The sequence below is a fragment of the Chiloscyllium plagiosum genome, unplaced genomic scaffold (genome assembly GCF_037043375.1).
Source record: "Chiloscyllium plagiosum isolate Xiang-an unplaced genomic scaffold, Cpla_swu_hap1 HiC_scaffold_3, whole genome shotgun sequence".
Taxonomy (NCBI): Eukaryota; Metazoa; Chordata; class Chondrichthyes; order Orectolobiformes; family Hemiscylliidae; genus Chiloscyllium; species Chiloscyllium plagiosum.
Window position 1 is genome coordinate 123,761,623 of NW_028270141.1, and position 12,500 is coordinate 123,774,122.

Below are 12,500 nucleotides of genomic sequence, written 5' to 3' on the forward strand. Positions count from 1 at the left end.
CAGAGAGATCTGGGGGTTCTTGTACACCACTCAATGAAGGTAAGCATGCAGGTACAGCAGGTAGTGAAGAAGGCTAATAGCATGCTGGCCTTCATAACAAGAGGGATTGAGTATAGAAGCAAAGAGGTCCTTCTGCAGCTGTACAGGGCCCTGGTGAGACCACACCTGGAGTACTGTGTGCAGTTCTGGTCTCCAAATTTGAGGAGAGACATTCTGGCTATTGAGGGAATGCAGCGTAGGTTCACGAGGTCAATTCCTGGAATGGCGGGATTACCTTACACTGAAAGACTGGAGCGACTGGGCTTGTGTACCCTTGAGTTTAGAAGACTGAGAGGGGATCTGGTTGAGACATATAAGATGATCAAAGGATTGGACACTCTGGCGGCAGGCAACATGTTTCCGCTGCGGGGTGAGTGCCGAAACAGAGGACACAGCTTAAAAATACGGGGTGGACCATTTAGGACAGAGATGAGGAGAAACTTCTTCACCCAGAGAGTGGTGGCTGTGTGGAATGCTCTGCCCCAGAGGGCAGTGGAGGCCCAGTCTCTGGATTCATTTAAGAAAGAGTTGGATAGAGCTCTCAAGGATAGTGGAATCAAGGGTTATGGAGATAAGGCAGGAACAGGATACTGATTAAGGATGATCAGCCATGATCATATTGAATGGTGGTGCAGGCTGGAAGGGCAGAATGGCCAACTCCTGCACCTATTGTCTATTGTCCGCCTTTCCTGACTGCCACCCGCAGACAGCGTGCAGCCCCAATCCCTTTCTTTCCGCCTTTCTTGCTGATTTTGGCAGCGCTCCGCTCTCCTCCCCTCCGTGTCTCGTGCCTGCAGGAGACTGATGCCAGGCACAGCAGCAGCAGCAAAAATAACCTGCCGCTCCATTGCCTGGCACAAGACAAGTGCAGAGGGGTGACTTGAGCAGCCACTGCTGGCGGAAAAAGCCTACTGCACCTGGCATTCCCAGGCGGTCTCCCATCCAAGTACTAACCAGGCCGGAGTCTGCTTAGTTTCCGAGATCAGACGAGATCGGGCGTTTTCAGACTAGTATGGCCGTAGGCGCTGGCCCCTGCCTTTTCTCCCTACTTCAAGGCGTGCTGGCCAGCCACATTTTCTTTCTTGCTCTTTCTCTTTATCCCCTTTGGCTTTTTTTTCTCTTTTCTCTTTGCTCTTCCTCCTCCGTGCGTGCTTCCCTCCCTCCGTCCCTCCAGCTGCCTTTCAGCCAGCCCTTGCCCACCAGGCTCCTGTAGTCTCCCACATCCCCACACAGGCCAACTGCAAGCCCTCCCCCTGCTTCATAGGGCCGCAGCCTGCATTCTCTCATCCTTCCACACTCCTCCACCCCTCCATTTCGGAATGCCAGGCACTGACCAGTGGGGTACCGCACGGATCAGTACTGGGACCGCAGCTTTTTACAATCTATCTACAGGATATACAAGATGGTATTAGCAAAAACATTCGCAAATTTCATCAGCTGGGTGGCAGGGTGAAATGTGATGAGGATGTTAGGAGATTACAGGGTGACCTGGACAAGTTAGGTGAGTGCTCAGATGCATGGCAGATGCACTTTCACGTGGATAAATGGATCCTTATCCACTTTGGTGGCAAGAACAGGAAGGCAGATTACCACCTAAGTGGAATCAATTTAGGTAAAGGGGCAGTACAGAGAGATCTGGGGGTTCTTGTACACCACTCAATGAAGGTAAGCATGCAGGTACAGCAGGTAGTGAAGAAGGCTAATAGCATGCTGGCCTTCATAACAAGAGGGATTGAGTATAGAAGCAAAGAGGTCCTTCTGCAGCTGTACAGGGCCCTGGTGAGACCACACCTGGAGTACTGTGTGCAGTTCTGGTCTCCAAATTTGAGGAGAGACATTCTGGCTATTGAGGGAATGCAGCGTAGGTTCACGAGGTCAATTCCTGGAATGGCGGGATTACCTTACACTGAAAGACTGGAGCGACTGGGCTTGTGTACCCTTGAGTTTAGAAGACTGAGAGGGGATCTGGTTGAGACATATAAGATGATCAAAGGATTGGACACTCTGGCGGCAGGCAACATGTTTCCGCTGCGGGGTGAGTGCCGAAACAGAGGACACAGCTTAAAAATACGGGGTAGACCATTTAGGACAGAGATGAGGAGAAACTTCTTCACCCAGAGAGTGGTGGCTGTGTGGAATGCTCTGCCCCAGAGGGCAGTGGAGGCCCAGTCTCTGGATTCATTTAAGAAAGAGTTGGATAGAGCTCTCAAGGATAGTGGAATCAAGGGTTATGGAGATAAGGCAGGAACAGGATACTGATTAAGGATGATCAGCCATGATCATATTGAATGGTGGTGCAGGCTGGAAGGGCAGAATGGCCAACTCCTGCACCTATTGTCTATTGTCCGCCTTTCCTGACTGCCACCCGCAGACAGCGTGCAGCCCCAATCCCTTTCTTTCCGCCTTTCTTGCTGATTTTGGCAGCGCTCCGCTCTCCTCCCCTCCGTGTCTCGTGCCTGCAGGAGACTGATGCCAGGCACAGCAGCAGCAGCAGCAAAAATAACCTGCCGCTCCATTGCCTGGCACAAGACAAGTGCAGAGGGGTGACTTGAGCAGCCACTGCTGGCGGAAAAAGCCTACTGCACCTGGTATTCCCAGGCGGTCTCCCATCCAAGTACTAACCAGGCCTGAGTCTGCTTAGCTTCCGAGATCAGACGAGATCGGGCGTTTTCAGACTAGTATGGCCGTAGGCGCTGGCCCCTGCCTTTTCTCCCTACTTCAAGGCGTGCTGGCCAGCCACATTTTCTTTCTTGCTCTTTCTCTTTATCCCCTTTGGCTTTTTTTTCTCTTTTCTCTTTGCTCTTCCTCCTCCGTGCGTGCTTCCCTCCCTCCGTCCCTCCAGCTGCCTTTCAGCCAGCCCTTGCCCACCAGGCTCCTGTAGTCTCCCACATCCCCACACAGGCCAACTGCAAGCCCTCCCCCTGCTTCATCGGGCCGCAGCCTGCATTCTCTCATCCTTCCACACTCCTCCACCCCTCCATTTCGGAATGCCAGGCACTGACCAGTGGGGTACCGCACGGATCAGTACTGGGACCGCAGCTTTTTACAATCTATCTTCAGGATATACAAGATGGTATTAGCAATAACATTCGCAAATTTCATCAGCTGGGTGGCAGGGTGAAATGTGATGAGGATGTTAGGAGATTACAGGGTGACCTGGACAAGTTAGGTGAGTGCTCAGATGCATGGCAGATGCACTTTCACGTGGATAAATGGATCCTTATCCACTTTGGTGGCAAGAACAGGAAGGCAGATTACCACCTAAGTGGAATCAATTTAGGTAAAGGGGCAGTACAGAGAGATCTGGGGGTTCTTGTACACCACTCAATGAAGGTAAGCATGCAGGTACAGCAGGTAGTGAAGAAGGCTAATAGCATGCTGGCCTTCATAACAAGAGGGATTGAGTATAGAAGCAAAGAGGTCCTTCTGCAGCTGTACAGGGCCCTGGTGAGACCACACCTGGAGTACTGTGTGCAGTTCTGGTCTCCAAATTTGAGGAGAGACATTCTGGCTATTGAGGGAATGCAGCGTAGGTTCACGAGGTCAATTCCTGGAATGGCGGGATTACCTTACACTGAAAGACTGGAGCGACTGGGCTTGTGTACCCTTGAGTTTAGAAGACTGAGAGGGGATCTGGTTGAGACATATAAGATGATCAAAGGATTGGACACTCTGGCGGCAGGCAACATGTTTCCGCTGCGGGGTGAGTGCCGAAACAGAGGACACAGCTTAAAAATACGGGGTAGACCATTTAGGACAGAGATGAGGAGAAACTTCTTCACCCAGAGAGTGGTGGCTGTGTGGAATGCTCTGCCCCAGAGGGCAGTGGAGGCCCAGTCTCTGGATTCATTTAAGAAAGAGTTGGATAGAGCTCTCAAGGATAGTGGAATCAAGGGTTATGGAGATAAGGCAGGAACAGGATACTGATTAAGGATGATCAGCCATGATCATATTGAATGGTGGTGCAGGCTGGAAGGGCAGAATGGCCAACTCCTGCACCTATTGTCTATTGTCCGCCTTTCCTGACTGCCACCCGCAGACAGCGTGCAGCCCCAATCCCTTTCTTTCCGCCTTTCTTGCTGATTTTGGCAGCGCTCCGCTCTCCTCCCCTCCGTGTCTCGTGCCTGCAGGAGACTGATGCCAGGCACAGCAGCAGCAGCAAAAATAACCTGCCGCTCCATTGCCTGGCACAAGACAAGTGCAGAGGGGTGACTTGAGCAGACACTGCTGGCGGAAAAAGCCTACTGCACCTGGTATTCCCAGGCGGCCTCCCATCCAAGTACTAAGCAGGCCTGAGTCTGCTTAGCTTCCGAGATCAGACGAGATCGGGCGTTTTCAGACTAGTATGGCCGTAGGCGCTGGCCCCTGCCTTTTCTCCCTACTTCAAGGCGTGCTGGCCAGCCACATTTTCTTTCTTGCTCTTTCTCTTTATCCCCTTTGGCTTTTTTTTCTCTTTTCTCTTTGCTCTTCCTCCTCCGTGCGTGCTTCCCTCCCTCCGTCCCTCCAGCTGCCTTTCAGCCAGCCCTTGCCCACCAGGCTCCTGTAGTCTCCCACATCCCCACACAGGCCAACTGCAAGCCCTCCCCCTGCTTCATAGGGCCGCAGCCTGCATTCTCTCATCCTTCCACACTCCTCCACCCCTCCATTTCGGAATGCCAGGCACTGACCAGTGGGGTACCGCACGGATCAGTACTGGGACCGCAGCTTTTTACAATCTATCTTCAGGATATACAAGATGGTATTAGCAATAACATTCGCAAATTTCATCAGCTGGGTGGCAGGGTGAAATGTGATGAGGATCTTAGGAGATTACAGGGTGACCTGGACAAGTTAGGTGAGTGCTCAGATGCATGGCAGATGCACTTTCACGTGGATAAATGGATCCTTATCCACTTTGGTGGCAAGAACAGGAAGGCAGATTACCACCTAAGTGGAATCAATTTAGGTAAAGGGGCAGTACAGAGAGATCTGGGGGTTCTTGTACACCACTCAATGAAGGTAAGCATGCAGGTACAGCAGGTAGTGAAGAAGGCTAATAGCATGCTGGCCTTCATAACAAGAGGGATTGAGTATAGAAGCAAAGAGGTCCTTCTGCAGCTGTACAGGGCCCTGGTGAGACCACACCTGGAGTACTGTGTGCAGTTCTGGTCTCCAAATTTGAGGAGAGACATTCTGGCTATTGAGGGAATGCAGCGTAGGTTCACGAGGTCAATTCCTGGAATGGCGGGATTACCTTACACTGAAAGACTGGAGCGACTGGGCTTGTGTACCCTTGAGTTTAGAAGACTGAGAGGGGATCTGGTTGAGACATATAAGATGATCAAAGGATTGGACACTCTGGCGGCAGGCAACATGTTTCCGCTGCGGGGTGAGTGCCGAAACAGAGGACACAGCTTAAAAATACGGGGTAGACCATTTAGGACAGAGATGAGGAGAAACTTCTTCACCCAGAGAGTGGTGGCTGTGTGGAATGCTCTGCCCCAGAGGGCAGTGGAGGCCCAGTCTCTGGATTCATTTAAGAAAGAGTTGGATAGAGCTCTCAAGGATAGTGGAATCAAGGGTTATGGAGATAAGGCAGGAACAGGATACTGATTAAGGATGATCAGCCATGATCATATTGAATGGTGGTGCAGGCTGGAAGGGCAGAATGGCCAACTCCTGCACCTATTGTCTATTGTCCGCCTTTCCTGACTGCCACCCGCAGACAGCGTGCAGCCCCAATCCCTTTCTTTCCGCCTTTCTTGCTGATTTTGGCAGCGCTCCGCTCTCCTCCCCTCCGTGTCTCGTGCCTGCAGGAGACTGATGCCAGGCACAGCAGCAGCAGCAAAAATAACCTGCCGCTCAATTGCCTGGCACAAGACAAGTGCAGAGGGGTGACTTGAGCAGCCACTGCTGGCGGAAAAAGCCTACTGCACCTGGTATTCCCAGGCGGTCTCCCATTCAAGTACTAACCAGGCCTGAGTCTGCTTAGCTTCCGAGATCAGACGAGATCAGGCGTTTTCAGACTAGTATGGCCGTAGGCCCTGGCCCCTGCCTTTTCTCCCTACTTCAAGGCGTGCTGGCCAGCCACATTTTCTTTCTTGCTCTTTCTCTTTATCCCCTTTGGCTTTTTTTTCTCTTTTCTCTTTGCTCTTCCTCCTCCGTGCGTGCTTCCCTCCCTCCGTCCCTCCAGCTGCCTTTCAGCCAGCCCTTGCCCACCAGGCTCCTGTAGTCTCCCACATCCCCACACAGGCCAACTGCAAGCCCTCCCCCTGCTTCATAGGGCCGCAGCCTGCATTCTCTCATCCTTCCACACTCCTCCACCCCTCCATTTCGGAATGCCAGGCACTGACCAGTGGGGTACCGCACGGATCAGTACTGGGACCGCAGCTTTTTACAATCTATCTTCAGGATATACAAGATGGTATTAGCAATAACATTCGCAAATTTCATCAGCTGGGTGGCAGGGTGAAATGTGATGAGGATGTTAGGAGATTACAGGGTGACCTGGACAAGTTAGGTGAGTGCTCAGATGCATGGCAGATGCACTTTCACGTGGATAAATGGATCCTTATCCACTTTGGTGGCAAGAACAGGAAGGCAGATTACCACCTAAGTGGAATCAATTTAGGTAAAGGGGCAGTACAGAGAGATCTGGGGGTTCTTGTACACCACTCAATGAAGGTAAGCATGCAGGTACAGCAGGTAGTGAAGAAGGCTAATAGCATGCTGGCCTTCATAACAAGAGGGATTGAGTATAGAAGCAAAGAGGTCCTTCTGCAGCTGTACAGGGCCCTGGTGAGACCACACCTGGAGTACTGTGTGCAGTTCTGGTCTCCAAATTTGAGGAGAGACATTCTGGCTATTGAGGGAATGCAGCGTAGGTTCACGAGGTCAATTCCTGGAATGGCGGGATTACCTTACACTGAAAGACTGGAGCGACTGGGCTTGTGTACCCTTGAGTTTAGAAGACTGAGAGGGGATCTGGTTGAGACATATAAGATGATCAAAGGATTGGACACTCTGGCGGCAGGCAACATGTTTCCGCTGCGGGGTGAGTGCCGAAACAGAGGACACAGCTTAAAAATACGGGGTAGACCATTTAGGACAGAGATGAGGAGAAACTTCTTCACCCAGAGAGTGGTGGCTGTGTGGAATGCTCTGCCCCAGAGGGCAGTGGAGGCCCAGTCTCTGGATTCATTTAAGAAAGAGTTGGATAGAGCTCTCAAGGATAGTGGAATCAAGGGTTATGGAGATAAGGCAGGAACAGGATACTGATTAAGGATGATCAGCCATGATCATATTGAATGGTGGTGCAGGCTGGAAGGGCAGAATGGCCAACTCCTGCACCTATTGTCTATTGTCCGCCTTTCCTGACTGCCACCCGCAGACAGCGTGCAGCCCCAATCCCTTTCTTTCCGCCTTTCTTGCTGATTTTGGCAGCGCTCCGCTCTCCTCCCCTCCGTGTCTCGTGCCTGCAGGAGACTGATGCCAGGCACAGCAGCAGCAGCAAAAATAACCTGCCGCTCCATTGCCTGGCACAAGACAAGTGCAGAGGGGTGACTTGAGCAGCCACTGCTGGCGGAAAAAGCCTACTGCACCTGGTATTCCCAGGCGGTCTCCCATCCAAGTACTAACCAGGCCTGAGTCTGCTTAGCTTCCGAGATCAGACGAGATCGGGCGTTTTCAGACTAGTATGGCCGTAGGCGCTGGCCCCTGCCTTTTCTCCCTACTTCAAGGCGTGCTGGCCAGCCACATTTTCTTTCTTGCTCTTTCTCTTTATCCCCTTTGGCTTTTTTTTCTCTTTTCTCTTTGCTCTTCCTCCTCCGTGCGTGCTTCCCTCCCTCCGTCCCTCCAGCTGCCTTTCAGCCAGCCCTTGCCCACCAGGCTCCTGTAGTCTCCCACATCCCCACACAGGCCAACTGCAAGCCCTCCCCCTGCTTCATAGGGCCGCAGCCTGCATTCTCTCATCCTTCCACACTCCTCCACCCCTCCATTTCGGAATGCCAGGCACTGACCAGTGGGGTACCGCACGGATCAGTACTGGGACCGCAGCTTTTTACAATCTATCTTCAGGATATACAAGATGGTATTAGCAATAACATTCGCAAATTTCATCAGCTGGGTGGCAGGGTGAAATGTGATGAGGATGTTAGGAGATTACAGGGTGACCTGGACAAGTTAGGTGAGTGCTCAGATGCATGGCAGATGCACTTTCACGTGGATAAATGGATCCTTATCCACTTTGGTGGCAAGAACAGGAAGGCAGATTACCACCTAAGTGGAATCAATTTAGGTAAAGGGGCAGTACAGAGAGATCTGGGGGTTCTTGTACACCACTCAATGAAGGTAAGCATGCAGGTACAGCAGGTAGTGAAGAAGGCTAATAGCATGCTGGCCTTCATAACAAGAGGGATTGAGTATAGAAGCAAAGAGGTTCTTCTGCAGCTGTACAGGGCCCTGGTGAGACCACACCTGGAGTACTGTGTGCAGTTCTGGTCTCCAAATTTGAGGAGAGACATTCTGGCTATTGAGGGAATGCAGCGTAGGTTCACGAGGTCAATTCCTGGAATGGCGGGATTACCTTACACTGAAAGACTGGAGCGACTGGGCTTGTGTACCCTTGAGTTTAGAAGACTGAGAGGGGATCTGGTTGAGACATATAAGATGATCAAAGGATTGGACACTCTGGCGGCAGGCAACATGTTTCCGCTGCGGGGTGAGTGCCGAAACAGAGGACACAGCTTAAAAATACGGGGTAGACCATTTAGGACAGAGATGAGGAGAAACTTCTTCACCCAGAGAGTGGTGGCTGTGTGGAATGCTCTGCCCCAGAGGGCAGTGGAGGCCCAGTCTCTGGATTCATTTAAGAAAGAGTTGGATAGAGCTCTCAAGGATAGTGGAATCAAGGGTTATGGAGATAAGGCAGGAACAGGATACTGATTAAGGATGATCAGCCATGATCATATTGAATGGTGGTGCAGGCTGGAAGGGCAGAATGGCCAACTCCTGCACCTATTGTCTATTGTCCGCCTTTCCTGACTGCCACCCGCAGACAGCGTGCAGCCCCAATCCCTTTCTTTCCGCCTTTCTTGCTGATTTTGGCAGCGCTCCGCTCTCCTCCCCTCCGTGTCTCGTGCCTGCAGGAGACTGATGCCAGGCACAGCAGCAGCAGCAAAAATAACCTGCCGCTCCATTGCCTGGCACAAGACAAGTGCAGAGGGGTGACTTGAGCAGCCACTGCTGGCGGAAAAAGCCTACTGCACCTGGTATTCCCAGGCGGTCTCCCATCCAAGTACTAACCAGGCCTGAGTCTGCTTAGCTTCCGAGATCAGGCATTTTCAGACTAGTATGGCCGTAGGCACTGGCCCCTGCCTTTTCTCCCTACTTCAAGGCGTGCTGGCCAGCCACATTTTCTTTCTTGCTCTTTCTCTTTATCCCCTTTGGCTTTTTTTTCTCTTTTCTCTTTGCTCTTCCTCCTCCGTGCGTGCTTCCCTCCCTCCGTCCCTCCAGCTGCCTTTCAGCCAGCCCTTGCCCACCAGGCTCCTGTAGTCTCCCACATCCCCACACAGGCCAACTGCAAGCCCTCCCCCTGCTTCATAGGGCCGCAGCCTGCATTCTCTCATCCTTCCACACTCCTCCACCCCTCCATTTCGGAATGCCAGGCACTGACCAGTGGGGTACCGCACGGATCAGTACTGGGACCGCAGCTTTTTACAATCTATTTTCAGGATATACAAGATGGTATTAGCAATAACATTCGCAAATTTCATCAGCTGGGTGGCAGGGTGAAATGTGATGAGGATGTTAGGAGATTACAGGGTGACCTGGACAAGTTAGGTGAGTGCTCAGATGCATGGCAGATGCACTTTCACGTGGATAAATGGATCCTTATCCACTTTGGTGGCAAGAACAGGAAGGCAGATTACCACCTAAGTGGAATCAATTTAGGTAAAGGGGCAGTACAGAGAGATCTGGGGGTTCTTGTACACCACTCAATGAAGGTAAGCATGCAGGTACAGCAGGTAGTGAAGAAGGCTAATAGCATGCTGGCCTTCATAACAAGAGGGATTGAGTATAGAAGCAAAGAGGTCCTTCTGCAGCTGTACAGGGCCCTGGTGAGACCACACCTGGAGTACTGTGTGCAGTTCTGGTCTCCAAATTTGAGGAGAGACATTCTGGCTATTGAGGGAATGCAGCGTAGGTTCACGAGGTCAATTCCTGGAATGGCGGGATTACCTTACACTGAAAGACTGGAGCGACTGGGCTTGTGTACCCTTGAGTTTAGAAGACTGAGAGGGGATCTGGTTGAGACATATAAGATGATCAAAGGATTGGACACTCTGGCGGCAGGCAACATGTTTCCGCTGCGGGGTGAGTGCCGAAACAGAGGACACAGCTTAAAAATACGGGGTAGACCATTTAGGACAGAGATGAGGAGAAACTTCTTCACCCAGAGAGTGGTGGCTGTGTGGAATGCTCTGCCCCAGAGGGCAGTGGAGGCCCAGTCTCTGGATTCATTTAAGAAAGAGTTGGATAGAGCTCTCAAGGATAGTGGAATCAAGGGTTATGGAGATAAGGCAGGAACAGGATACTGATTAAGGATGATCGGCCATGATCATATTGAATGGTGGTGCAGGCTGGAAGGGCAGAATGGCCAACTCCTGCACCTATTGTCTATTGTCCGCCTTTCCTGACTGCCACCCGCAGACAGCGTGCAGCCCCAATCCCTTTCTTTCCGCCTTTCTTGCTGATTTTGGCAGCGCTCCGCTCTCCTCCCCTCCGTGTCTCGTGCCTGCAGGAGACTGATGCCAGGCACAGCAGCAGCAGCAAAAATAACCTGACGCTCCATTGCCTGGCACAAGACAAGTGCAGAGGGGTGACTTGAGCAGCCACTGCTGGCGGAAAAAGCCTACTGCACCTGGTATTCCCAGGCGGTCTCCCATCCAAGTACTAACCAGGCCTGAGTCTGCTTAGCTTCCGAGATCAGACGAGATCGGGCGTTTTCAGACTAGCATGGCCGTAGGCGCTGGCCCCTGCCTTTTCTCCCTACTTCAAGGCGTGCTGGCCAGCCACATTTTCTTTCTTGCTCTTTCTCTTTATCCCCTTTGGCTTTTTTTTCTCTTTTCTCTTTGCTCTTCCTCCTCCGTGCGTGCTTCCCTCCCTCCGTCCCTCCAGCTGCCTTTCAGCCAGCCCTTGCCCACCAGGCTCCTGTAGTCTCCCACATCCCCACACAGGCCAACTGCAAGCCCTCCCCCTGCTTCATAGGGCCGCAGCCTGCATTCTCTCATCCTTCCACACTCCTCCACCCCTCCATTTCGGAATGCCAGGCACTGACCAGTGGGGTACCGCACGGATCAGTACTGGGACCGCAGCTTTTTACAATCTATCTTCAGGATATACAAGATGGTATTAGCAATAACATTCGCAAATTTCATCAGCTGGGTGGCAGGGTGAAATGTGATGAGGATGTTAGGAGATTACAGGGTGACCTGGACAAGTTAGGTGAGTGCTCAGATGCATGGCAGATGCACTTTCACGTGGATAAATGGATCCTTATCCACTTTGGTGGCAAGAACAGGAAGGCAGATTACCACCTAAGTGGAATCAATTTAGGTAAAGGGGCAGTACAGAGAGATCTGGGGGTTCTTGTACACCACTCAATGAAGGTAAGCATGCAGGTACAGCAGGTAGTGAAGAAGGCTAATAGCATGCTGGCCTTCATAACAAGAGGGATTGAGTATAGAAGCAAAGAGGTTCTTCTGCAGCTGTACAGGGCCCTGGTGAGACCACACCTGGAGTACTGTGTGCAGTTCTGGTCTCCAAATTTGAGGAGAGACATTCTGGCTATTGAGGGAATGCAGCGTAGGTTCACGAGGTCAATTCCTGGAATGGCGGGATTACCTTACACTGAAAGACTGGAGCGACTGGGCTTGTGTACCCTTGAGTTTAGAAGACTGAGAGGGGATCTGGTTGAGACATATAAGATGATCAAAGGATTGGACACTCTGGCGGCAGGCAACATGTTTCCGCTGCGGGGTGAGTGCCGAAACAGAGGACACAGCTTAAAAATACGGGGTGGACCATTTAGGACAGAGATGAGGAGAAACTTCTTCACCCAGAGAGTGGTGGCTGTGTGGAATGCTCTGCCCCAGAGGGCAGTGGAGGCCCAGTCTCTGGATTCATTTAAGAAAGAGTTGGATAGAGCTCTCAAGGATAGTGGAATCAAGGGTTATGGAGATAAGGCAGGAACAGGATACTGATTAAGGATGATCAGCCATGATCATATTGAATGGTGGTGCAGGCTGGAAGGGCAGAATGGCCAACTCCTGCACCTATTGTCTATTGTCCGCCTTTCCTGACTGCCACCCGCAGACAGCGTGCAGCCCCAATCCCTTTCTTTCCGCCTTTCTTGCTGATTTTGGCAGCGCTCCGCTCTCCTCCCCTCCGTGTCTCGTGCCTGCAGGAGACTGATGCCAGGC

At 51.8% G+C, this 12,500-nt stretch overlaps 5 non-coding genes and 2 pseudogenes across 5 annotated transcripts; all 7 read right to left on the minus strand.

Annotated features, from left to right (window-relative positions):
• Positions 1-944: 944 nt before the first annotated feature.
• LOC148151075 (5S ribosomal RNA) lies at positions 945-1,063 on the minus strand (annotated as a pseudogene).
• A 1,549-nt stretch (positions 1,064-2,612) lies between these two features.
• On the minus strand, positions 2,613-2,731 carry LOC148151076 (5S ribosomal RNA). Its single transcript, XR_015756428.1, has one exon. It is a non-coding gene; the product is annotated as a 5S ribosomal RNA (ribosomal RNA).
• Positions 2,732-4,277: 1,546 nt separating this feature from the next.
• Positions 4,278-4,396, minus strand: LOC148151077 (5S ribosomal RNA). Its single transcript, XR_015756062.1, has one exon. It is a non-coding gene; the product is annotated as a 5S ribosomal RNA (ribosomal RNA).
• A 1,546-nt stretch (positions 4,397-5,942) lies between these two features.
• On the minus strand, positions 5,943-6,061 carry LOC148151078 (5S ribosomal RNA). The gene has a single exon (XR_015755617.1). It is a non-coding gene; the product is annotated as a 5S ribosomal RNA (ribosomal RNA).
• Positions 6,062-7,607: 1,546 nt separating this feature from the next.
• On the minus strand, positions 7,608-7,726 carry LOC148151079 (5S ribosomal RNA). Its single transcript, XR_015756429.1, has one exon. It is a non-coding gene; the product is annotated as a 5S ribosomal RNA (ribosomal RNA).
• Positions 7,727-9,272: 1,546 nt separating this feature from the next.
• Positions 9,273-9,381, minus strand: LOC148151080 (5S ribosomal RNA; annotated as a pseudogene).
• A 1,546-nt stretch (positions 9,382-10,927) lies between these two features.
• On the minus strand, positions 10,928-11,046 carry LOC148151081 (5S ribosomal RNA). Its single transcript, XR_015756730.1, has one exon. It is a non-coding gene; the product is annotated as a 5S ribosomal RNA (ribosomal RNA).
• Positions 11,047-12,500: the final 1,454 nt, after the last annotated feature.